Source organism: Dreissena polymorpha, chromosome 2 (genome assembly GCF_020536995.1).
Source record: "Dreissena polymorpha isolate Duluth1 chromosome 2, UMN_Dpol_1.0, whole genome shotgun sequence".
NCBI lineage: Eukaryota > Metazoa > Mollusca > Bivalvia > Myida > Dreissenidae > Dreissena > Dreissena polymorpha.
In genome coordinates this window covers 47,851,965-47,879,820 of record NC_068356.1, presented here as the reverse complement: position 1 = coordinate 47,879,820, position 27,856 = coordinate 47,851,965, and positions in this window count along the sequence as shown.

Genomic DNA, 27,856 nt, shown 5'->3' with positions numbered 1-27,856 from the left:
ACTACTACTACTACTACTACTACTACTACTACTACTACTACTACTACTTCTACTACTACTACTACTACTACCACCACCACCACTACTACTACTACTACTACTACTACTACTACTACTACTACTACTACTACTACTACTACTACTACTATTACTACTACTACTACTACGACTCTACTACTACTACTACGACTACTACTACTACTACTACTACTACTACTACTACTACTACTACTACTACTACTACTATACTACTACTACTACTACTACTACTACTACTACTTGTGAGCTACTACTACTACTACCACTACTACTACTACTACTTACTACTACTACTACTACTACTACTACTACTACTACTACTACTACTACTACTACTACTACTACTACTACTACTACTACTACTACTACTACTACTACTACTACTACTACTACTACTACTACTACTACTCTACTACTACTACTACTACTACTACTCTACTACTACTACTACTACTACTACTACTACTACTACTACTACTACTACTACTACTACTACTAACTACTACTACTACTACTACTACTACTACTACTACTACTACTACTACTACTACTACTACTACTACTACTACTACGACTACTACTACTACTACTACTACTACTACTACTACTACTACTACTACTACTACTACTACTACTACTACTACTACTACTACTACTACTACTACTACTACTACTACTACTACTACTACTACTACTACTACTACTACTACTATTTCTACTACTTCTCTTACTACTACTACTACTACTACTCTACTACTACTACTACTACTACTACTACTACTACTACTACTACTACTACTACTACTTACTACTACTACTATCGAACTTCATACTACTACGACTACTGTACTTAACTACTTACTATTACACTACTATACTACTACGTACTACGTACGAACTACTTCTGTCTACTCCTACTACTACGACTACTACTACTACTACTACTACTACTACTACTACACTACTACTACTACTACTACTACTACTACTACTACTACTAACTACTATCCTACTACTACTAACTGACTACTTACTTTCTACTACTCTACTACTACTACTACCACTACCACTACTACTACTACTACTACTACTACTACTACTACTTTTACTACTACGACTACTACACCCACCACTACTACTACGACTAATACTACTAATACTTATACTATAATGATAATAGTATTATAATCATACAAATATTAATAATACAAGTGATTTTTATTATTGTTATTTTTTAACTATAAGAATCTTATAATAAGATAATAGTGTTATTATCACCAATAGCCTTAAAAAGCGCAAAATCTATACTAACCATCGGATTGCATGCATTTTAATAATCCAATTCATATTGCAGTAATGTTTGTCGTTGTTATATTCGTAATAAAGTAACAAATTTCTGTCTGCCCCACTTTGATGAGTTTTTTTTTGTTCGGTATCATGTTTCGAGTGACATCCATGTTCGGTATCATGTTTCGAAAGCGTGAATAATCTGTACAAATGTTGACATTTTACATGAACGGATACGTTATCTTTGTACCACTGTGTACCACACGTTGCGGTACTAGAATGCTTTTCTGTTAAAGGGATATGTTTAAGAGAAAACCTTTTACAATTGTTGTTTTCAAACATAACATAATATGATTTCTGAAGTTTGATTTCGCATATGAAATAAAACTCAAAATATCTATATGAACGATACATATATTTAAATTAGTATATTAAAGTACTGTTTATCTAGTTGGTCATAGGTATCGGTAATGTCCTTCATTAGGCGCTCCGGGATAAACACTCTTACATTTTGCTTTCTTTTCATATCGACCAAAATGTTCGATCAAAATGACATTGACAATTAAATTACCTTAACAATCATTTTTCGTTTATACAAAGCATTGATCCTAGCAAATCAATATGCATTATATCATAAGAAACGTTTCTTTGAATAGCACTTTGCTAATTGTATATACTAGCTTATAGAGAAAACCTTCAATAAGGACACGTGTGACTTTCACGATTAGCTTGTGTTTTTAATAAGATTGTAAAGAAATTTATAATTGTAAACGTTATTGTCCTTTATTGCACCTAATGATATAGACTATCGAAGATGAATGATAATATATCTCTGTGTGCTTTATGCTTGCTGTTTTCGCGTCTTATGTGCACATTACAATTCATGTAATTCAATACAGGCACGTTGCCGTGTTTTGAGATAAAAATGCTTTGATATCCCTGTTTAGATAAAACTAAATTGAGTGTTTAGTTTGCTCTCTTTGCCTGACATGACATGTCATACTAAAATACGTGTTGATAAAGCAGCAGTTGTATTGATAATAGCTTATAAAGTCTCCTAAAAATAAACAAGGAACATTTGATTTAACATAAATACAATCGAAAAAAAGATTTAAGTAATAATGATGATAATGAAAATGTTCATTCGTTTAAAACGATGTTACACGTACATGCCTTTCATGAGATTCACATAAAAGCATAAAGGATTTATCACGGGGACAAGCCTTACATGTATTTGAAAATAACTCACTACTTGTATAATATAATTTTATATAAGTTCGTAATGGCAGATCATATTCATATCATGACATGTCGGTGCCTTACATAGGAATGCATTTTCAAGCCATTTACAATTACCATGTCGGTTATTGAATGAGTTGAATGTCCAGAAGGTTTCATTTGCGCCAACAGAAAGTCCGGCTCGCCGTTATGCCTGCTGTCAGTTTGTAAACGAGCAAACATGGTATAGTGCATGATGTAAAATTTTAAACATACAGTAAGCATAAAATGTTTTGGTATATGTGTATTTATGTTAATTGTAAGCAATAAGAAAACATGATATTTTCTTTGCACTACTTTATTTTAGTGGTGTCTATCCCATATAGTCAAGCACATGTTTCAAGCTAAAAGTTTCAGCCTCCATGCCGGTTGTCACTTGCGTGTTATCTCTAAGGTGAATGTGATGACTTATAACGATTAGATATTCTGCAGTTTTCCAAAAGGCATGGGAAATAAATTTCGATATGTTGAAAAGTACTTAGGTCGTTGCGAGAACTATACTCAAATATTGCATTTTATTACATTGGACAAAGAGGGATTGTTTTGCTTATATTGAACATATTTACATTGTAGCGGGTTGGAACCTAAACGAAATATTTCGCTAAGGTAAGCACGGAATCGGAATCTAAATTCGAATTATAGGACAATATTTTCAGACGTATATTTATTATATATGTTAAGTTAAGAAGAGAGGAATATTACAGCTAATTTCACTCGGAAACGGGCCAATGAGATTGAATAATTTATAAATAACGGGCTGTCATATGATCACTTCGGATCTAAGATGACAGGTCAATTAAAGATTACAGACGGAAGCAAGAAATGCTGTCAAATGCCTGATAACTGATAGAACTGAAAGCGAAATACACATTTACTGTGTTGATCTTAAAACAAACATTTTGTCGATAACATACCTAAAAAGGACAAGTTATTTGATAGTTTTAAAAAATGATACATTAAGATTAGTATGGAACGCATACAACATAAACTGATCATAATATATACTGAATGGTTTGATTTTTATAATTGGCATGCACATTTTTACACAAACGCTGTCTTCATGCACGGCGGATATTAAAAAAGTTCACTCTTTGGAAAGGCGTTTTTCAGCATTTTTTTTAAATATAAAATTATCATTGTGACAGTGTTGTGTAGGTCCAAGATAAGAAATTTTGATGACGCCTGCATTCCTTTGTCTGTTCAATATCAATAAATCTGAAACTAAAATTGAAATTAGGAATAAATTATATATTGATATATTTTTTATTATCAAGTATCAACTGTGGTTTAAGTTATTTATCTTCAAATTATATAGCTGTTTCATATGTCAGTTTCACAAAAGTTAACACTGACAAGAACGACTGAAGGTGTGAAATGTTTGATGCCCTCATTAACCCTAATTTACTCATATTCAGACCTAATTTACTCATATTCTGAAGGTATGAAAAATAAGCTTGAAAACCATAACCCCAACTGTTTCAATCATTTTGACATATTTCAAAAAATGTTGTGTTCGTTTTTAGAGTTTTTGAAAATTGATATTTTTGCTTTGTGACCAAAAATATGCTCATGAAATAATTATAATTAACATGGCCGTCTCTTGTTATTTTACTTGGTATTTTGTTTTGATGAAAACTGAGCATTATATTATCAGCCTGGCATAAAGCCTGATGATCGATATGACGGAGTGTTAACACATTTCGTTTGGGACGACTTTTCATTATGCTCGAACGGAGTATCTTAAGAAAGATTCTTATCACTATTTCAATCTTGTAATTCTTGTTTTATTTTGTTGTGAGCTTTTTTTTTTCTTTTTTTTTTTGGGGGGGGGGGGGGGGGGTAGGGGGGCAATGTTGCCTCATTAAAACCAATTTATTCGTTACAAGTTTCTTGTAATTAGTTCATAAAATAATTTAACGAATGGTAATATGAATGCAAAAGTCCAGTGAAAGGGGTGTAAACATACATATTCTATTACTATCACACTCGTCCATTTACCCAAAACAATTTATCGTGTTTTGTGTTTTCATAAGCGTGTAGGTGAAACTTGTCATAGTTTAAGCATCTTTTTGTTGACATAACAGTTCTGTTTTAAATATTCTAAGTGCATTTACCTGTGTCTAGGGATGCAAAAGCCACGTTCATGTATAAATAAATCGAGGTTATAAGTGAAAAAAAAAAGTTGCGATTTTAATGATATATATCGGTAAACTGAGTAAAAACATAAGTATGTTCATTATAACTTAAAACAATTCGCAATTGTATATCAGCAACAAATAATAATCTGGCAACTGCTCATTTATTTTCGTATTTTTAAAAAATGTAATGTCAAGAATTTACTAACAAAGTTAATATTTAACGGGTTCAAAACCGGGACATATCGATGCAAAAGATAAGTCTTTATCACTATACAACGTCACCTGTTGATTATACGTACGTAGTTGAACCGCTATCTACGCAATAAACGTTGTTTTTTTCTAAATTATCGATTAAAAAAGTTTTAGACGCTTTATTAATTTTGCGATTTCGATTCATAATAATTAACCACGAACGAACCGATATTTGAATCATTTGTCTAAGTCATGCTTTTTTACAATATATTGTAAGCACGAATCTATGCTATTTTTGTTAACATTATCGTTATGCCAACGTGTGAACAAGTCGCTTAAAATGTCACTTAAAGCCATTTAAAAAGAATATATTTTTAACGTCTTTGTTCTTAACGTTTAGTTGAATAATTGTGATTATTCTCTGTTCGCAGATTACAGATTGCGTGAAAAATGATTTCCACTTGTCGTCTTCCTGGTACATCATCTCTAGTGTGTGAGTGAGTGTATTTCAAAGTTAACGAGGTCCTTCCGCGCCTGAGACTGCATAATGTGTTAACCCGGAGGATGTCTCAGCACTCCTACGTAATGATCTGACTAGACTCGCGTCATTTGGGACGAATTTTTAACGATAACTAATATTTCCAGCTATTTTGTTGTTAAGGAAATAAAACAATTTTGGTGTGATCTTGTTTTATGGGGTACATGAAAGTCGGGGACCCCAGACGAAACACAAGGGTCGTTATGGTGACCAGAAACCAAACTCTTATGCTTCCGGGAATGGAGATTGAATCCGGGTTTTCTATGTGAGAAGCGCGTGTACCAAAAATCTGCACCAAGCAGACAACTTCCATTAGCAACATCAGACAATTTTATAAACTTAAATTAATATGAAGTAAAGCGTGTAATTATACATACTGTTAAACATCTGTTGTAATTCCATAAATATTGCATTTACGATTTATGGAATACAAAAAATATACAAGTGCGTTACAAAATAAATTGATCTAAGGCCAAGGCAAGACAGTTGTACGAGTATAAAACATTAATTATATTTGTGTCTTAATTGTTTAATTTAAGTTTAATGAACGCACACATTGCGTTTTATTATCGTCGCGTTCTCGGCGTTATTTTAGGCAAGGAAAACATAAAAATCGCAATTTATGGAGTCAGGGAATGATTCAATTATGGCCGAGCTTTCTTAATATACTACATCTCGTATGCTATATGCAGCCAGCGAAGTTGAATATCACGGGGGCTATAAAGTCCGCCGCCAATTAATGGTGACTGCGTTCCAATATCACTTGTGAAGTTATTTCGGTAGAATGTAGCTCCTTGTCCCAGACACAGGAAAGTCCTAGTAGAGAAATACACAAGCACATATAATGTTCAAGAAGTAGGAAGCTACTGATGTCCTTCAATTGTTAATGTATTGTGTAGAATGAAGCTCCTTGTCCCAGACACAGGCTAGTGCTATTAGAGAAATACACAAGCACATATAATGTTCAAGAAGTAGGAAGCTAGTGATGCCCATTGCTAGTTTCTATATTGTTGAATTTAGCTCCTTGTCACAGGCACAGGCTAGTGCTAGAAAAGAAATACACCAGCACATAGAATGTATCAAGAAGTAGATAGCCGTTGATATTCATCCATATTTTCTGTATTGTAGAATGTAGCTCCTTGATCCAGGCACAGACTATTGCTAGTAAAGACATACACCAGCACATAGAATGTACACTGAAGTAGGTAGCCACTGATGTCCGTCCATTGTTTCTGTATTGTTGAATGTAGCTCCTTGTCCCAGACACAGGCTAGTGCTAGTAGAGAAATACACCAGCACATAGAATGTACCAAGAATCAGGTATCTTCTGATGTTCTTCCTCTGTTTCTATATTGTATAATGTTGCTCCTTGTCCCAGGCACAGGCTAGTGCTAGTAGAGAAATACACCAGCACATAGAATGTACCAAGAAGTAGGTAGCCACTGATGTCCTTCAATTGTTTCTGTGTTGTAAAATGTAGCTCCTTGTCCCAGGCACAGGCTAGTGCTAGTAGAGAAATACACCAGCACATAGAATGTACCAAGAAGTAGGTAGCCACTGATGTCCTTCCATTGTTTCTGTGTTGTAAAATGTAGCTCCTTGTCCCAGGCACAGGCTAGTGCTAGTAAAGAAATACACCAGCACATAGAATGTACCAAGAAGTAGATAGCCACTGATGTCCTTCCATTGTTTCTGTATTGTAGAATGTAGCTGCTTGTCCCAGGCACAGGCTTGTGCTAGTAGAGAAATACACCAGCACATAGAATGTACCAAGAAGTAGATAGCCACTGATGTCCTTCCATTGTTGCTGTATTGAAGAATGTACCTCCTTGTCCCAGGCACAGGCTAGTGCTAGTAGAGAAATACACCAGCACATAGAATGTACCAAGAAGAAGATAGCCATCAATGTCCTTCCATTGTTTCTATATTGTAGAATGTAGCTCCTTGTCCCAGGCACAGGCTAGTGCAAGTAGAGAAATACACCAGCACATTGAATGTACCAAGAAGTAGATAGCCATGGATGTCCTTCCATACTTGCCTTATTGTAGAATGTATTCCCAGACACACGCTTGTTCTGGTGTTGATATACTCTGGAACATAGTTCTACACTTTTTTGATATTTAATTGTAACAAATTATTTTTGTCTTAATCGTAATATATTTTTTATTATCAAGTATCAACTATGGTTTAAGTTATTTATCTTCGAATTATATAGCTGTTTCATATGTCAGTTTCACAAAAGTTAACACTGACAAGAACGACTGAAGGTGTGAACTGTTTGATGCCCTCATTAACCCTAATTTACACATATTCAGACCTAATTTACTCATATTCTGAAGGTATGAAAAATAAGCTTGAAAACCATGACCCAAACTGTTTCAATCATTTTTACATATTTAAAAAAATGTTGTGTTCGTTTTAAGTGTTTTTGAAAATTGATATTTTTGCTTTGTGACCAAAAACATGCTCATGAAATAATTGTAATTAACATCGCTGTCTCTTGTTATTTTACTTGGTATTTTGTTTTGATGAAAGCTGAGCATTATATTATCAGCCTGGCATAAAGCCTGATGATCGATATGACGTAGTGTTAACACATTTCGTTTGGAACGACTTTTCATTATGCCCGAAAGGAATATCTGAAGAAAAATCCTGATCACTATTTCAATCTTGTAATTCTTGTTTTATTTTGTTGTGAGCTGTTTTTTGTCTTTTTTTTTGGGGGAGGGGGGGGGGGGAGGGGGGCAATGTTGCCTCATTAAAACCAATTTATTCGTTACAAGTTTCTTGTAATTAGTTCATAAAATAATTTAACGAATGGTAATATGAATGCAAAAGTCCAGTGTAAGGGGTGTAAACATACATATTCTATTACTATAACACTCGTCCATTTACATAAAACAATTTATCGTGTTTTGTGTTTTCATAAGCGTGTAGGTGAAACTTGTCATAGTTTGAGCATCTTTTTGTTGACATAAAAGTTCTGTTTTAAATATTCTAAGTGCATTTACCTGTGTCTAGGGATGTAAAAGCCACGTATAAATAAATCGCGGTTGTAAGTGAAAAAAAAATGTTGCGATTTTAATGATATATATCGGTAAACTGAGTAAAAACATAAGTATGTTCATTATAACTTAAAACAATTCGCAATTGTATATCAGCAACAAATAATAATCTGGCAAATGCTCATTTATTTTCGTATTTAAAAAAATGTAATGTCAAGAATTTACTAACAAAGTTAATATTCAACGGGTTCAAAACCGGGACATTTCGATGCAAAAGATAATTCTGTACCACGTTTAGTTGAATAATTGTGATTATTCACTGTTCGCAGATTACAGATTGCATGACAAATGATTTCCACTTGTCGTGTTCCTGGTACATCATCTCCAGTGTGTGAGTGAGTGTATTTCAAAGTTTACGAGGTCCTTCCGCGCCTGAGACTGCATTATGTGTTAACCCGGAGGATGTCTCAGCACTCCTACGTAATGATCTGACTAGACTCGCGACATTTGGGACGAATTTTTAATGATAACTTATATTTCCAGCTATTTTGTTGATAAGGAAATTAAACAATTTTGGTGTGATCTTGTTTTATGGGGTACATGTAAGTCGGGGACCCCAGACGAAACACAAGGGTCGGTATGGTGACCAGAAACCAAACTCTTATGCTTACGGGAATGGAGATTGAATCCGGGTTTTCTATATGAGAAGCGCGTGTACCAAAAATCTGCACCAAGCAGACAAATTCCATTAGCAACATCAGACAATTGTATAAACTTATTAAATTAATATAAAGTAAAGCGTGTAATTATACATACTGTTAAACATCTGTTGTAATTCCATAAATATTGCATTTACGATTTATGGAATACAAAAAAATATACAAGTGCGTTTCAAAATAAATTGATCCAAAGCCAGGGCAAGACAGTTGTACGAGTATAAAACATCAATTATATTTGTGTCTTAATTGTTTAATTTAAGTTTAATGAACGCACACATTGCGTTTTATTATCGTCGCGTTCTCGGCGTTATTTTAGGCAAGGAAAACAAAAAAAAATCGCAATTTATGGAGTCAGGGAATGATTCAATTATGGCCGAGCTTTCTTAATATACTACATCTCGTATGCTATATGCAGCCAGCGAAGTTGAATATCACGGGGGCTATAAAGTCCGCCGCCAATTAATGGTGACTGCGTTCCAAGATCACTTGTGAAGTTATTTCGGTAGAATGTAGCTCCTTGTCCCAGACACAGGCAAGTGCTAGTAGAGAAATACACAAGCACATTCGGTTAAATTAAACAATTAAGACACACATTTAATTGATGTTTTATACTCGTACAACTGTCTTGCCTTGGCTGTAGGTCAATTTATTTTGTAACGCACTTGCATATTTTTTTGTATTCCATAAATCGTAAATGCAATATTTATGGAATAACAACAGATGTTTAACAGTATGTATAATTACACGCTTTACTTCATATTAATTTAAAAAGTTTAAAAATTGTCTGATGTTGCTAATGGAAGTTGTCTGCTTGGTGCAGATTTTTGGTACACGCGCTTCTCACATAGAAAACCCGGATTCAATCTCCATTCCCGGAAGCATAAGAGTTTGGTTTCTGGTCACCATACAGACCCTTGTGTTTCGTCTGGGGATCTTAAGAGATAGAAGAGGACCTCCCAAGACAAAGTGATAGACTTACTGATTTCAATTTATAGTTTTTGTATTGGAGAAAGTGGTATCTCTACCCTGGAACAAGCTGGTGATTGGAGAGTAATACACTTACCCATTAAATGTACCAAAAAGTTGGTGACCTCTGATTGATATCCATTCATAGTTCCTGGGCTGTAGAATGTAGCTCCTTGTATCAGGCACAGGCTAGTGCTAGTATAGAAATACATATGGCATAATATGTACAAATTGGGTAGCCAACAAAGTCAATCCAGTGATTTCGTATTGTTCAATTTTTCTCCTTGTCCCTGATGCAGGCTAAAACTAGTAGAGAAATACACCAGCACATAGAATGTACAAAGAAGTAGGCAGCGACCGATGTCAATCAATAGTTTCTTTTTTTGAAGAATGTACTTGTGAGTCTATAGCTTGTAAAGCTAGTGATTCCATCCATAGTTTCTGAAATGTAGAATGTAGCTCTTTGTCCCAAGCAGACTTGTAGTAGTGAAATACACCAGCACACATTATTGACCAAGAAGTAGATAGCCATTGATGTCCATCAAAACTTTCTTTCTTGTATAGTATAGCCCTCTGTCCAAGGCAAAGACTAGTGCTGGTAACAAAAAATACCAGAATTTAGTATGTACCAAGAAGTAGGTAGAAACTCCTATCAACCCATTGTTTCTGTATTGTAGAAGGAAGTTTCTTGTATCAGGAACAGACTAGTGCTAGTAGAGAAATACACCTTCACATAGAATGTACTTAGAAGAAGGTAGTCACTGATGTCCACACATTGTTTCTGTGTTGTAAATGTAGCTCCTTGTCCCAGGCACAGGCTAGTGCTAGTAGAGAAATACACCAGCACATAGTATGTACCAAGAAGTAGGTAGTCTCTGATGTCCTTTAATACTTGCTGTATTGTAGAATATAGCTCCTTGTACCAGACACATGCTAGTGCTAGTAGAGAAATACACCAGCACATAGAATGTACCAAGAAGTAAATAGCCACTGATGTCCTTCCATTTTTGCTGTATTGTAGAATATAGCTCCTTGTCTCCGGCACAGGCTAGTGCTAGTAGAGAAATACACCAGCACATAGAATGTACTTCGAAGTAGGTAGCTACTGATGTCCTTCCATTGTTTCTGTATTGTTGAATGTAGCTCCTTGTCCCAGACACAGGCTAGTGCTAGTAGAGAAATACACCAGCACATAGAATGTACCAAGAATTAGGTATCTTCTGATGTTCTTCCACTGTTTCTATATTGTATAATGTAGCTCCTTGTCCCAGGCACAGGCTAGTGCTAGTAGAGAAATACACCAGCACATAGAATGTACCAAGAAGTAGATAGCCACTGATGTCCTTCCATTGTTGCTGTATTGTAGAATGTTGCTCCTTGTCCCAGGCACAGGCTAGTGCTAGTAGAGAAATACACCAGCACATAGAATGTACCAAGAAGTAGGTAGCTACTGATGTCCGTTGATTGTTTCTATATTGTAGAATGTTGCGCCTTGTCCCAGGCACAGGCTAGTGCTAGTAGAGAAATACACCAGCACGTTGAATGAACCAAGAAGTAGATAGCCATTGATGTCCTTCCATAGTTGCCTTATTGTAGAATGTATTCCCAGACACACGCTTGTTCTGGTGTTGATATACTCTGGAACATAGCTCTACACTTTTTTGATATTTAATTGTAACAAATTATTTTTGTCTTAATCGTCATATATTTTTTATTATCAAGTAGCAACTGTGGTTTAAGTTATTTATCTTCAAATTATATAGCAGTTTCATATGTCAGTTTCACAAAAGTTAACACTGACAAGAACGACTGAAGGTGTGAAATGTTTGATGCCCTCATTAACCCTAATTTACTCATATTCAGACCTAATTTACTCATATTCTGAAAAATATGAAAAATAAGCTTGAAAACCATAACTCCAACTGATTTTATTTATTTATTATAGTCTCATCCAATATTTATATTTATCACAGTTTTGCATAAATAAAACAATAAGATAAAATATTGGCCACTCATAAAATGAGTTATAAAAGACTTTTACAGCTTATCAATGTACTTTACATGACAATCAATATGCATGTTAAAAGCTATATTGCCACCACCAATCTTACTATTTGTCATACAAATTTGTTGCCAAAAAATATCCAACACTGTGAATTGTGACATTATTTCATAAATAGTTAACCACCAAGAGAAAACATTCCACCATCATGGCATACCATGATAAGCTGATTAGTGGTGATAATATATACTTCTAACCTAGTACAAACTTACAATCAGTTATCAGACTGTAGACAATTGCTCTATATCAGATTGAAGGGAAGTAACTCCTTCGACCCTATCATTAAAATATCTACTTTTAAGCCCTGCAGAGCCATCTTTCCTTCATTAACATTTAAATGTGCTAGGAAGCAAGTTTAGATTATTTAGTCCCAGCATATACAATGTACTGTAAAAATGTCATTTAAGATTCATAAAATTGGTACATTGCATATGACCACTATACAAAAGCCTTAAAAAGAGACTTTGATATATATACATATCAACATATATTGTCTGTACAATCAGACCCATAAAGCATTGCTAATCATTGTACAAATAATAGGAAAACTGGAAAACATGACAAAAAGACGATGTTGGCCTAAATAAGGCTACTTGACGTTTAAATGGTACTAAAACAAGGCGACACTGGATAATTTAAGAATTTGGTGTTGAAGAAGAAAGTGTTAAGACACAAGTCAGCTATTGATGCATCATAGTTTTCCAGTTTATATTGCTAGGAAATAGAGAGCATCAGTTACTATACAACCTTAAAACCAACTATACATATCTGCAACCATGTTGAGTACAATTACTCAAAGATTAAAATACAAAGTATTACACATAGGTGAATAAAATACTTGTTGACCAGGTTGTTAAAAAGCCTCTATCTAGTTATTTACAATAGTGTAACCCATTTCGCCTGCTACAGCTGCATTGGGAGTATATCTACCAACCCCTAGAAAAAACCTCATTGCCCGATTATGTACTGCGTTAATACATGAAAAGGATTTTGTTCCCCAAATTGCCGCGCCATACTCTATCACGGGCAAAACTAGACTATCATACAACTTAGTATAGACATCGTATGTAAACCCCCCTGCAGTTTTACATTTAGAAATAAGGAGCCCCAACGCCCGACTAGCATTCTGTGCAACCACCTTGGCTGTAATATTGAAGTCCAAATGGTCTTGCAATAAAATACCCAGGTAGGTATATCTATCCACGGTTGACACCACTGATTTACCACATTTGAACACATTATCACATTGTTGGATACTATTAGGTCTAAAGTGAACAACATTACTTTTCTTATCGTTAATAACCATATCATTTGACGAACACCAGCTATCTAAATGGTTTAACAATAATTGTAGACTTTGTTGACTATCTGCTAGTAATACAATGTCGTCTGCATATAACAGAATACAAATAATGTCCTCATCGACCTTTATTCCTATGCCAGTAGCTTTTAAGTAAGTAGCTAGATCGTTAATATAAAATTGAACAATAAAGGCGACAACGAACATCCTTGTCTTAAGCTACAATTGACATCAAACCAGTCTGTCTTTAACCCATTCAACCGGACACAGGAAAAAACTGAACCATATAAAGATTTTATACTGGAAAACATTTTTCCATGTATTCCAATTTGTTTAAGACGTCTCCATAATTTAGCCCTGTTAATAAAATCGTATGCTTTTTTTGAAATCAATAAAAGCGGTGTAAGTCGACAATCCAGATTTTTCCCTAGTGTCAATCAAACTGGTCAAAGCAGATATTTGGTCTATAGTGCTGCGGTTTTTCCTAAAACCATTCTGCTCATCAACTAATATATTATTATTATCAGACCATTTAACCAATCTAGTGTTCAAAATGTTACAATATAGTTTATACATTGAGCATGCAAGGGAAATCCCCCTATATGAAAGTGGGTCTCTTGGATCATTCATTGCTGAATTGGGTATGGGATTTATTATACATTTACCCCAAATAGAGGGAGTCACACCCCTATTAAAACATATATTAAAAAGTGAATGTAAAAATAAATCAGAAGTATTATTCTTCAGTGACTCAAAATGTATATTATCGATACCACAGGCCTTTTCTAGCTTAGCATCTTTAATAACAGTTATTACTTCAAGGATACTGATACCATCATTAAACAGGGGCTCATTTACTGTGTCTGACTCATCAGCTATAATATTTATGTGTTCTTCATAATTTCTACTGAATAATGTACAAAAATCCCTATTCCATTTATCCAAAACTTCATAAACATCCTTGGATACAGATCCATCATCTAAAATAACTTCCATCGGGATACCCTTTTTCTTACAATGACCAACCCCTATTCGTCCAATAGATTTCTAGAACTGTGACTGATTAACATTACAATCATTAAGCAATTCATTCTGTTATGAGTACCACTGTAGGCGTTTGCAACGCTGAACTTCTCTGTCAAATTTTTTACGCGCCCCAATATAATTTGATTTCAGTACCTTTTTATCACCGTTATTTGGGCATTTCAACCAAAGACGTTCAGCTTTACAAACATCTGTCCACAAAACAGAGAGGATATCATTCCACCACTGTATACCTGGTTTTCTCTTTTTATTACTAATATGCGCAAATGGTATAGACTTATAAGGCACCTTATCATACATATTATCTTTTACTACACTAATCCATTCATCATAAAATCTATCAACATCATCTTGTAGTTGCAAGCTATGTTCTAACTTATCAATTAGTACATTCACCTGACCAAGGCATTCTGGATCAGATAAAAAGTCCTGAGGTATTTGAGAGAGGTCGAACTTTTCAAAATACCTGTCCTGACCAGTAAATGAACTATCACAATATGCATTTTGTTGTGAAAAGTTTGTCATTATGTCCCATGACAACAGAGAGTGATCAGGAATACTTGCAGATGGTGTAACGTCAATAATATAACATTTATCAACTAAGTCAATAGCTTTACAAACAGAAAAGTTGTCAAATAAATGCAAGTCATTATATTTAACAAGACAGTAGTCTACCACCGAAAACCCCTTACTTGAAATTGAGGTTAAATAATTAGCTTTAGAGTTACGACCATTCAAAATGCACATGTTTACGTTTATTAAAAACTCTATTAAAAGCTCTCCATAATGATTTGTTTTAAAATCAACAATATTACGACTAGGGACACAGTCAATACCATTAATAAAATCCTGTAAATCACCACAACGGCTATTAAAGTCCCCGCAGAGAAATATCAGTCCCTTATTCTGAAATTTATATATGTCAGCCAATAGAGAGTCAAGAAATACATTAACGTCAAAATAACGTGAAGAATTTTCTGGTGGCAAGTAACAAACACAAGGAATTAAATTAAAATGTTCATATTTATGTTCAAGTTTAAGCCACAAAATACCTTCATTAGATTTATCTCATACAGAAACATCAAAAATATTGTACAGTTCATTTCTAATAAAAAAAGCCGACACCGCCAGAACCATGCCTAGCGTTTCTGTGGACTAATGTTCCGTTGTTGCCGATCCAGGTATATCTGTCGAGTATAATGGTATCTTCATTCTGTAAATGCGCTTCTGCCACACCCAGTATGTCAAAGTTCTCGTTTAATACGCAAGATGACCTTAATAAGTAATAATATTTTCATGATTACGATCACTACTCCACCCGCGAACGTTCCAAAATCCTGTTTTGACCAAAAAGTTTTTGTTACCAAAGTGACTGTTTCCACCTCGACCATTTCCTCCTCGACCGTTTCCTCCACGACCTCTGTTAATACCACGCCCTCGCCACTGAGTTCCCCCGTTGTTCTGGCCACCAGCGCTCCCTCTGTTACCGCTACTAGAACCACGGTTTGCGTTGTTTGGTACCCCTCCGTTATCCGATGAAATGCGATTGTCAAAGTTGTTTCCCCTTGAATTATGATGGAAACCATCGTTATCCCTCCTCGAATCAGAAAATCCATTCTGCCGGCTATCAGAATTGTTCATAATGAGAACACGCGAGCCCCTCATACCAATCCTATTATCGTTTCAGGGCTGCTAACAATGTTCTAAAATTGTTCGCCATTAACCGTTCATTCTTGAGTTGGTCATGATTAATGAACACATTCGCATACTGCCTAGATTTGAACAAATCTTTCTTGTTTGTCATAACCATTTTCTTATCTTCAGCAGTTTGGAATTTAACAATGACAACACCATTTTTGTTTCCATTCCCATTATCAGCTGACTGTTTTCGAGTGACGGAAGAAAAGTGTACGTTTGGCAGCTTCAACCCTTCACGAAACAATGCACTAACCTTATTTTCAATGTTTTCTCCCTGTGACTCGGGTAGATTACGTATCACCACTTTCAAGTCTATATTTTCCTCTGTTTTGCATGCCTCCGCTAGCGAATCCATGCGTACACTCACTGTTTCAATCATTTTGACATATTTCAAAAAATGTTGTGTTCGTTTTAAGAGTGTTTGAAAATTGATATTTTTGCTTTGTGACCAAAAATATGCTCATGAAATAATTGTAATTAACATGGCTGTCTCTTGTTATTTTACTTGGTATTTTGTTTTGATGAAAACTGAGCATTATATTATCAGCCTGGCGTAAAGCCTGATGATCGATATGACGGAGTGTTAACACATTTCGTTTGGAACGACTTTTCATTATGCCCGAAAGGAATATCTGAAGAAAAATCCTTATCACTATTTCAATCTTGTAATTCTTGTTTTATTTTGTTGTGAGCTTTTTTTCTCATTTTTTTTTTTTGGGGGGGGGGGGGGGGCAATGTTGCCTCATTAAAACCAATTTATTCGTTACAAGTTTCTTGTAATAAGTTCATAAAATAAATTAACGAATGGTAATATGAATGCAAAAGTCCAGTGTAAGGGGTGTAAACATACATAATCTATTACTATCACACTCGTCCATTTACACAAAACAATTTATCGTGTTTTGTGTTTTCATAAGCGTGTAGGTGAAATTTGTCATAGTTTGAGCATCTTTTTGTTGACATAAAAGTTCTGTTTTAAATATTCTAAGTGCATTTACCTGTGTCTAGGGATGTAAAAGCCACGTATAAATAAATCGCGGTTGTAAGTGAAAAAAAAATGTTGCGATTTTAATGATATATATCGGTAAACTGAGTAAAAACATAAGTATGTTCATTATAACTTAAAACAATTCGCAATTTTATATCAGCAACAAAAAATAATCTGGCAACTGCTCATTTATTTTCGTATTTTTGAAAAATGTAATGTCAAGAATTTACTAACAAAGTTAATATTCAACGGGTTCAAAACCGGGACATTTCGATGCAAAAGATAATTCTTTACCACGTTTAGTTGAATAATTGTGATTATTCTCTGTTCGCAGATTACAGATTGCATGAAAAATGATTTCCACTTGTCGTGTTCCTGGTACATCATCTCTAGTGTGTGAGTGAGTGTATTTCAAAGTTTACGAGGTCCTTCCGCGCCTGAGACTGCATTATGTGTTAACCCGGAGGATGTCTCAGCACTCCTACGTAATGATCTGACTAGACTCGCGACATTTGGGACGAATTTTTAATGATAACTTATATTTCCAGCTATTTTGTTGATAAGAAAATTAAACAATTTTGGTGTGATCTTGTTTTATGGGGTACATGAAAGTCGGGGACCCCAGACGAAACACAAGGGTCGGTATGGTGACCAGAAACCAAACTCTTATGCTTCCGGGAATGAAGATTGAATCCGGGTTTTCTATGTGAGAAGCGCGTGTACCAAAAATCTGCACCAAGCAGACAAATTCCATTAGCAACATCAGACAATTTTATAAACTTAAATTAATATGAAGTAAAGCGTGTAATTATACATACTGTTAAACATCTGTTGTAATTCCATAAATATTGCATTTACGATTTATGGAATACAAAAAATATACAATTGCGTTACAAAACTTATTATTTCATAAACGAAACCCTACTTTATCTTTACATTTTAAATTCCAAACAAACTCTGTCAACTCTCCGTCATATCGATCATCAGGCTTTATGCCAGGCTGATAATATAATGCTTAGTTTTCATCAAAACAAAATACCAAGTAAAATAACAAGAGACAGCCATGTTAATTACAATTATCTTAAGAGAATATTTTTGGTAACAAAGCAAATATATCGATTTTTAAAAACTCTTAAAACAAACAAAACAACTTTTTGGAATACGTCAAAAGCATTAAAAATTAAGGGTTATTGTTTCACACTTTCAGAATTTGGGTAAATTTGGTCTGATGAGAGCAGCAGCAATTTCACACCTTCGAGCGATCTTGTCAATGTTTACTAATTTATAATGACATTTGAAACAGCTATATAATTCGAAGATAAATTACATAAACCCCAGTTGCTACTTGATTAATAACAAATATATATTACGATAAGGACGAAAATTGAATCAATATAATTAAATAATATTTAATAGAAATTTAGAAACTATGTACGGACATCAGTAGCTACATACTATTTGGTACAATCTAAGTGCTGGTGTATTTCTCTACTAGCACTAGCCTGTGCCTTGGACAAGGAGCTACATTCTACAAAACAGAAACAATGGATGGATATCAGTGTCTACCTACTTATTGGTACATTTTATGTGCTGGTGTATTTCTCTACTAGCACTAGCCTGTGTCTTGGACAAGAAGCTACATTCTACAATATAGAAACAATAGATGGACATCAGTAGCTACCTACTTCTTGGTACATTCTATGTGCTGGTGTATTTCTCTACTAGCACAAGCCTGTGCCTGTGACAATGAGCTACATTCTTCAATACAGAAACAATGGAAGGACGCCAGTAGATTCCTACTTCTTGGTACATTCTATATGCTGGTGTATTTCTCTACTAGCACAAGCTTGTGCCTGGGACAAGGGGCTACATTCTACAATACAGAAACAATGGAAGGACATTAGTAACTACCTATTTCTTGGTACATTCTATATGCTGGTGTATTTCTGTACTAGCACTAATCTGTGCCTGTGACAATGAGCTACATTATACAATACAGAAACAAGCATTGGGCATCAATAGCTACCTACTTCTTGTTACATTCTATGTGCTGGTGTTTTTCTGTACTAGTGCTAGCCTGTGCCGGGGACAATAAGCTACATTCTACATTACATAAACTATGGATGGACACCAGTGGCTACCTTCTTCTTAGTAAATTCTACGTGCTTGTGTATTTCTCTAATAGCACTAGTCTGTGCCTGTGACAAGTAGCTACAATCTACAATACAGAAACTATAGATGGACACCAGTGGCTACTTTTTTCTTGGTACATTCTACGTGCTGGTGTATTTCTCTACTAGCATAAGTCTGTGTCTAGGATAAGGACCTACATTATACAATACAATAAGAATGGAAGGCCATCAGTAACAACATACTTCTTGGTACATTTTATGTACTGGTGTATTTCACTACAAGCACTAGCATGTGCCTGGAAAAATAAGCAATATTCTACAATACAGAAACAATGGAAGGACATAAGTAGCTACCTACTTCTTGGTACATTACATGTGCTGGTGTATTTCTGTACTAGCACTACCCTGTGCATGGGACAAGGAGCAAGATTCAACAATACTGAAACAAGCGATTGACATCAGAAGCTACATACTTCTTGGTACAATCTATGTGCTGGTTTATTTCTCTTCTAGCACTAGCCTGTGCAAGGGACAAGGACATACATTCTAAAATACAAAACAATCGAAGGACATCAGTAGCTACCTATTTCTTGGTACATTCTATGTGCTGGTGTATTTCTCTACTAGCACTAGCCTGTGCCTGGGACAATGAGCTATATTCTACAATACAGAAACTATGGACGGACATCCGTAGCTACATACATTTTGGTACAATCGACGTGTTGGTGTATTTCTCTACTAGCAATACCTTGTGCCTTGGACAAGGAGCGACATTCTACAATATAGAAACAATGGAAGGACATCAGTGGCTACCTACTTCTTGGTACATTTTACGTGCTGTTGTATTTCTCTACTAGCACTAGCCTGTGCCTGTGACAAGGAGCTACATTCTACAATACAGAAACAGTGGAAGGACATCAGTAGCTATCCACTTCTGGGTACATTCTATGTGCTGGTGAATTTTTCTATTAGCACTAGCCTGTGTCTTGGACAAGGAGCTACATTCTACAATACAGAAACAACGGAAGGACGTCAGTAGCTGTCCACTTCTGGGTACATTCTATGTGCTGGTGTATTTCTCTACTAGCACAAGTATGTGCCTGGGACAAGGAGCTACATTCTACAATAGAGACACAGTGGAAGGACATTAGTAACTTCCTACTTCTTGGTACATTTTATGTGCTGGTGTATTTCTCTACTAGCACCAGCCTGTACTTGGGACGAGGAGCTATATTTTACATTACAGAAACTATGGATGGACATCAGTGGCTAGCTACGTCTTGGTACATTGTATGTGCTGGTGTATTTCTCTACTAGCACTAGCCTGTGCCTGGGACAAGGATATATATTCTACAATACAGAAAATATGGAAGGACATCAGTAGCTATATACTTTTTGGTACAATCTATGTGCTGGTGTTTTCCGCTACTAGCACTAGCCTGTGCCTGGGACAAGGAGCTGCAATCTACAATACAGAAACAATGGATGGACATCAGTGGCTACCTACTTCTTGGTACATTCTATGTGCTGTCGAATTTCTCTACGAACACAAGTCTGTACTTGGGACAAGGAGATATATTCTACAATCCAGAAACTATGGAAGGACATCAGAAGCTATATACTTTTTGGTACAATCTATGTGCTGGTGTATTCCGCTACTAGCAATAGCATGTGCCTGGGACTGCATTCTACAATACAGAAACTATGGAACGACATTAGTAGCTACCTGCTTCTTGGTACATTCTACGTGCTGGTGTATATCTCTACTAGCATTAGCCTGTGCCTGTGAAAAGGAACTACATTCTACAATACAGAAACAATGGATGGACATCAGTAGCTACCTACTTCTTGGTACATTCTATGTGCGTGTGTATTGCTCTTCAAGCACTAGTCTGTACTTGGGACAAGGAGCTTTATTCTACAATTCAGAAAACTATGGACAGACATCAGTAGCTACATACTATTTGGTATAATCTAAGTGCTGGTGTATTTCTATACTAGCAATAGCCTGTGCCTGCGAGAAGGATCTGCATTCTACAATACAGAAACTGTGGAAGGACATCAGAAGCTACCTGCTTTTCGGTTGATTCTATGTGCTGGTGTATTTCTGTACTAGCACTAGCCTGTGCCTGGGACAATAAGCAACATTCTACAATACAGGAGCAATGACAGGACATAAGTAGATTCCTACTTCTTGGTACATCAAATATGCTGGTGTTTTCCTGTACAAGCAATAGGTAGCCTGTTTCTGGGACAATGACCTACATTCAAAAATGCAGAAACTAGCAATTGACATCAGTACTGGTATTCATGGAAATACGACTATCGGTATGAATGGAGATAAGGCTACTTGTATCAATGGAGATAAGACTACCGTTATCCATGGAGATACGACTACCCGTATCAATAAATATGTGACTAACGGTATTCATGGAGATAAGACTAGCGGTATCCATGGAAATAAGACTACTGGTATCCATTGTTATAAGGTTATATAACACTAATTCCGATTCCCATAGTGTCCCATCTTAAAACTGACAACTTTCAACGCATTTTTCTTGCCTTTCCGACGTATCAATTTTTTCGAACCTGGTATCATTTTAAGGATGGCTTTGTCCTCTTCCAATTATTGCAATCAAAAACATACCGTCTCGCAACTTCTAAGAAAGTAAAACGTGTTTCGGAATTCGTGCCAAATGTCGCGAGTTTAGTCAGATCATTACGTAGGAGTGCTGAGACATCCTCCGGGTAACCACAAAATGCAGTCTCAGCCGCGGAAGGACCTCGTAAACTTTGAAATACACTCACTCACACACTGGAGCAGATGTACCAGGAACACGACAAGTGGAAATCATTTTTCATGCAATCTGTAATCTGCGAACAGAGAATAATCACAATTATTCAACTTAACATTAAGAACGAAGACGTTAAAAATATTCTTTATTAAATGGCTTAAGTGACATTTAAAGCGACTCGTTCACACGTTGCCATAACGACAATGTTCAAAACATAGCATAGATTCGTGCTTACAATATATTGTAAAAAATATGACCTAGACAAATGATTCAAATATCGGTACGTTCATGGTTAGTTATTATGAATCGAAATCGCAAAATTAATAAAGCGTCTGAAACTCTTTTAATCGATAATTTAGAAAAAAAAACGTTTATTGCGTAGATAGCGGTTCAACTTCATACGTATAATCAACAGCTTACGTTGTATAGTGGTAAAGAATTATCTTTTGCATCGAAATGTCCCGGTTTTGAGCCCGTTGAATTACGTTTTTCCTTTGTTAATTTATTTACGTCAAATCCTTCCAAATATTAACTTTGTTAGCAAATTCTTGACATTACATTTTTCAAAAATACGAAAATAATTGAGCAGTTGCCAGATTATTATTTGTTGCTGATATACAATTGCGAATTGTTTTAAGTTATAATGAACATACTTATGTTTTTACTCAGTTTACCGATATATATAATTAAAATCGCAACATTTTTTTTTCACTTACAACATCGATTTATTTATCAGTGGCTTTTACATCCCTAGACACAGGTAAATGCACTTAGAATATTTAAAATGTAAATGTTCAAATAAACAGAACTTTAATGTCAACAAAAAGATGCTCAAACTATGACAAGTTTCACCTACATGCCTATGACAACACAAAACACGATAAATTGTTTTGGGTAAATGGACGAGTGTGATAGTAATAGAATATGTATGTTTACACCCCTTACACTGGTCTTTTGTATTCCTATTACCATTCGTTAAATGATTTTATAAACTAATTACAAGAAACACATACCCTTTATTGATTTGTAAGTGTAACGTGTAACGAATAAATTGGTTTTAATGAGTCAACATTGCCCCCTCTCACCCCCCCCCCAAAAAAAATGAGAAAAAAAAGAGCTCACAACAAAATAAAACAAGAACTAATATACACACACACACACGAAAAAAAAACCACACAAAGATATGCGTTAAATTTAATTATATTTAACCACAATTATACAAAAAAAAATTCTATGGGTTTTTTGTTTCGGTAAAAAAAAAATTCGGGGGGGGGGGCTTTTCATTTGTTTTTTTGTTTCCATTTAAATGTCATTAGTCAATCAAAAACTCATTTCATTAATTAAAAAACATGATTAAAATAATATATTATAATATCATTTCATAAACAAATATCAAGTATTTGAGATTGAAATAGTGATAAGAATCTTTCTTAAGATACTCCGTTCGAGCATAATGAAAAGTCGTCCCAAACGAAATGTGTTAACACTCCGTCATATCGAACATCAGGCTTTATGCCAGGCTGATATTATAATGCTCAGTTTTCAACAGAACAAAATACCAAGTATTATAAAAAAGACAAAGTCGTGTTAATTACAATTATTTCATGAGCATCATTAGGTCACAAAGCAAAAATATCAATTTTCAAAAACTCTTAAAACGAACACATCATTTTTTGAAATATGTCAAAATGATTGAAACATTAAGGGTCATGGTTTTCAAGCTTATTTTTCACACCTTCAGAATGAGTAAATTAGGTCTGAATATGAGTAAATGAGGGCATCAAAATTTCACACCTTCAGGCGTTCTTGTCAGTGTTAACTTTTGTTAAACTGACATATGAAATAGGTATATAATTCGAAGATAAATTACTTAAACCACAGTTGCAACTTGATAAAAAAAAATATTACGATTAAGACAAAATAATTTGTTACAATTAAATATCGAAAAAGTGTAGTACCATGTTCCAGAGTATATCAACACCAGAACAAGCTTGTGTCTGGGAACACATTCTACAATAGGGCAATATGGAAGGACATCAGTGGCTATCCACTTCTTGGTACATTCTATGTGCTGGTGTATTTCTCTACTAGCACTAGCTTGTGCCTGGGACAAGGAGCTACAATCTACAATATAGAAACAGTGGAAGGACATCAGAAGCTACCTACTTCTTGGTACATTTTATGTGCTGGTGTATTTCTCTACTAGCACTAGCCTGTGCCTGGGACAAGGAGCTACATTTTACAATAACGCAACAATGGAAGGACATCAGTGGCTACCTACTTCTTGGTACATTCTATGTGCTGGTGTATTTATCTACTAGCACTAGCATGTGTCTGGGACAATGAGGTACATTCTACAATACAGAAAAAAATGGAAGGATATCAGTGGCTACCTACTTCTTGGTACATTCTATGTGCTGGTGGATTTCTCTACTAGCACTAGTCTGTGCTTGGGACAAGGAGATATATTCTACAATCAAGAAACTATGGAATGACATCAGTAGCTATATACTTTTTGGTACAATCTATGTGCTGGTGTATTCCGCTACTAGCAATAGCATGTGCCTGGGACAAGGAGCTGCATTCTACAATACAGAAACAATGGATGGACATCAGTGGCTACCTACTTCTTGGTACATTCTATTTGCTGTCCAATTTCTCTACTAGCACTAGTCTGTACTTGGGACAAGGAGATATATTCTACAATCCAGAAACTATGGAAGGACATCAGTAGCTATATACTTTTTGGTACAATCTATGTGCTGGTGTATTCCGCTACTAGCAATAGCATGTGCCTGGGACTGCATTCTACAATACAGAAACTATGGAACGACATCAGTAGCTACCTACTTCTTGGTACATTTTATGTGCTGGTGTATTTCTCTACTAGCACTAGCCTGTGCCTGTGAAAAGGAACTATATTCTACAATACAGAAGAAATGGATGGACATCAGTAGCTACCTACTTCTTGGTACATTCTATGTGCGTGTGTATTGCTCTACAAGCACTAGTCTGTACTTGGGACAAGGAGCTATATTCTACAATTCAGAAACTATGGACAGACATCAGTAGCTACATACTATTTGGTACAATCTAAGTGCTAGTGTATTTCTATACTAGCAATAGCCTGTGCCTGGGAGAAGGATCTGCATTCTACAATACAGAAACTGTGGAAGGACATCAGTAGCTACCTGCTTTTCGGTTCATTCTATGTGCTGGTGTATTTCTGTACTAGCACTAGCCTGTGCCTGGGACAATTAGCAACATTCTACAATACAGGAGCAATGGCAGGACATAAGGAGATTCCTACTTCTTGGTACATCATATGTGCTGGTGTTATCCTGTACAAGCAATAGGTAGCCTGTTCCTGGGACAATGACCTACATTCAAAAATACAGAAACTAGCAATTGTCATCAGTACTGGTATTCATGGAAATCGGTATGAATGGAGATAAGGCTACTTGTATCAATGGAGATAAGACTACCGTTATCCATGGAGATACGACTACTCGTATCAATAAATATGTGACTAACGGTATTCATGGAGATAAGACTAGCGGTATCCATGGAAAAAAGACTACTGGTATCCATTGTTATAAGGTTATATTACACTAATTCCGATTCCCATAGTGTCCTATCTTAAAACTGACAACTTTCAACGCATTTTTCTTGCCTTTCCGACGTATCAATTTTTCCGAACCTGGTATCATTTTTAAGATGGATTTGTTCTCTTCCAATAATTGCAATCAAAAACATACCGTCTCGCAACTTCTAAGAAAGTAAATCGCTGTCGACTGTAGAAAAACGTAATTCGGAATTCGTGCCAAATGTCGCGAGTTTAGTCAGATCATTACGTAGGAGTGCTGAGACATCCTCCGGGTAACCACAAAATGCAGTCTCAGCCGCGGAAGGACCTCGTAAACTTTGAAATACACGCACTCACACACTGGAGCAGATGTACCAGGAACACGACAAGTGGAAATCATTTTTCATGCAATCTGTAATCTGCGAACAGAGAATAATCACAATTATTCAACTTAACATTAAGAACGAAGACGTTAAAAATATTCTTTATTAAATGGCTTAAGTGACATTTAAAGCGACTCGTTCACACGTTGCCATAACGACAATGTTCAAAACATAGCATAGATTCGTGCTTACAATATATTGTAAAAAATATGACCTAGACAAATGATTCAAATATCGGTACGTTCATGGTTAGTTATTATGAATCGAAATCGCAAAATTAATAAAGCGTCTGAAACTCTTTTAATCGATAATTTAGAAAAAAAAACGTTTATTGCGTAGATAGCGGTTCAACTTCATACGTATAATCAACAGCTTACGTTGTATAGTGGTAAAGAATTATCTTTTGCATCGAAATGTCCCGGTTTTGAGCCCGTTGAATTACGTTTTTCCTTTGTTAATTTATTTACGTCAAATCCTTCCAAATATTAACTTTGTTAGCAAATTCTTGACATTACATTTTTCAAAAATACGAAAAAAAGTGAGCAGTTGCCAGATTATTATATTTTTGCTGATATACAATTGCGAATTGTTTTAAGTTATAATGAACATACTTATGTTTTTACTCAGTTTACCGATATATATCATTAAAATCGCAACATTTTTTTTCACTTACAACATCGATTTATTTATCAGTGGCTTTTACATCCCTAGACACAGGTAAATGCACTTAGAATATTTAAAATGTAAATGTTCATATAAACAGAACATTTATGTCAACAAAAAGATGCTCAAACTATGACAAGTTTAATAGAATATGTATGTTTACACCCCTTACACTGGTCTTTTGTATTCCTTTTACCATTCGTTAAATTATTTTATGAACTAATTACAAGAAACACATACCCTTTATTGATTTGTAAGTGTAACGTGTAACGAATAAATTGGTTTTAATGAGTCAACATTGCCCCCTCTCACCCCCCCCCCCCCAAAAAAAAGAGAAAAACAGATCTCACAACAAAATAAAACAAGAATGAATATACACACACACACGAAAAAAAAAACCACAAGAATATGCGTTAAATTTAATTATATTTACCCACAATTATACAATTTTTTTTCTACGGGTTTTTTGTTTCGGTAAATTTTTTTTCGGGGGGGGGGGGCTTTTCATTTGTTTTTTTGTTTCCATTTAAATGTCATTAGTCAATCAAAAACTCATTTCATTAATTAAAAAACATGATTAAAATAATATACTATAATATAATTTCATTAACAAATATCAAGTATACAAGATTGAAATAGTGATAAGGATCTTTCTTTAGATACTCCGTTCGAGCATAATGAAAAGTCGTCCCAAACGAAATGTGTTAACACTCCGTCATATCGAACATCAGGCTTTATGCCAGGCTGATATTATAATGCTCAGTTTTCAACAGAACGAAAAAAAGAGAAAGTCGTGTTAATTACAATTATTTCATGAGCATCTTTTAGGTCACAAAGCAAAAATATCAATTTTCAAAAACTCTTAAAACGAACACAACATTTTTTTTAATATGTCAAAATGATTGAAACATTAAGGGTTATGGTTTTCAAGCTTATTTTTCACACCTTCAGAATATGAGTAAATTAGGTCTGAATATGAGTAAATGAGGGCATACAAAATTTCACACCTTCGGGCGTTCTTGTCAGTGTTAACTTTTGTGAAA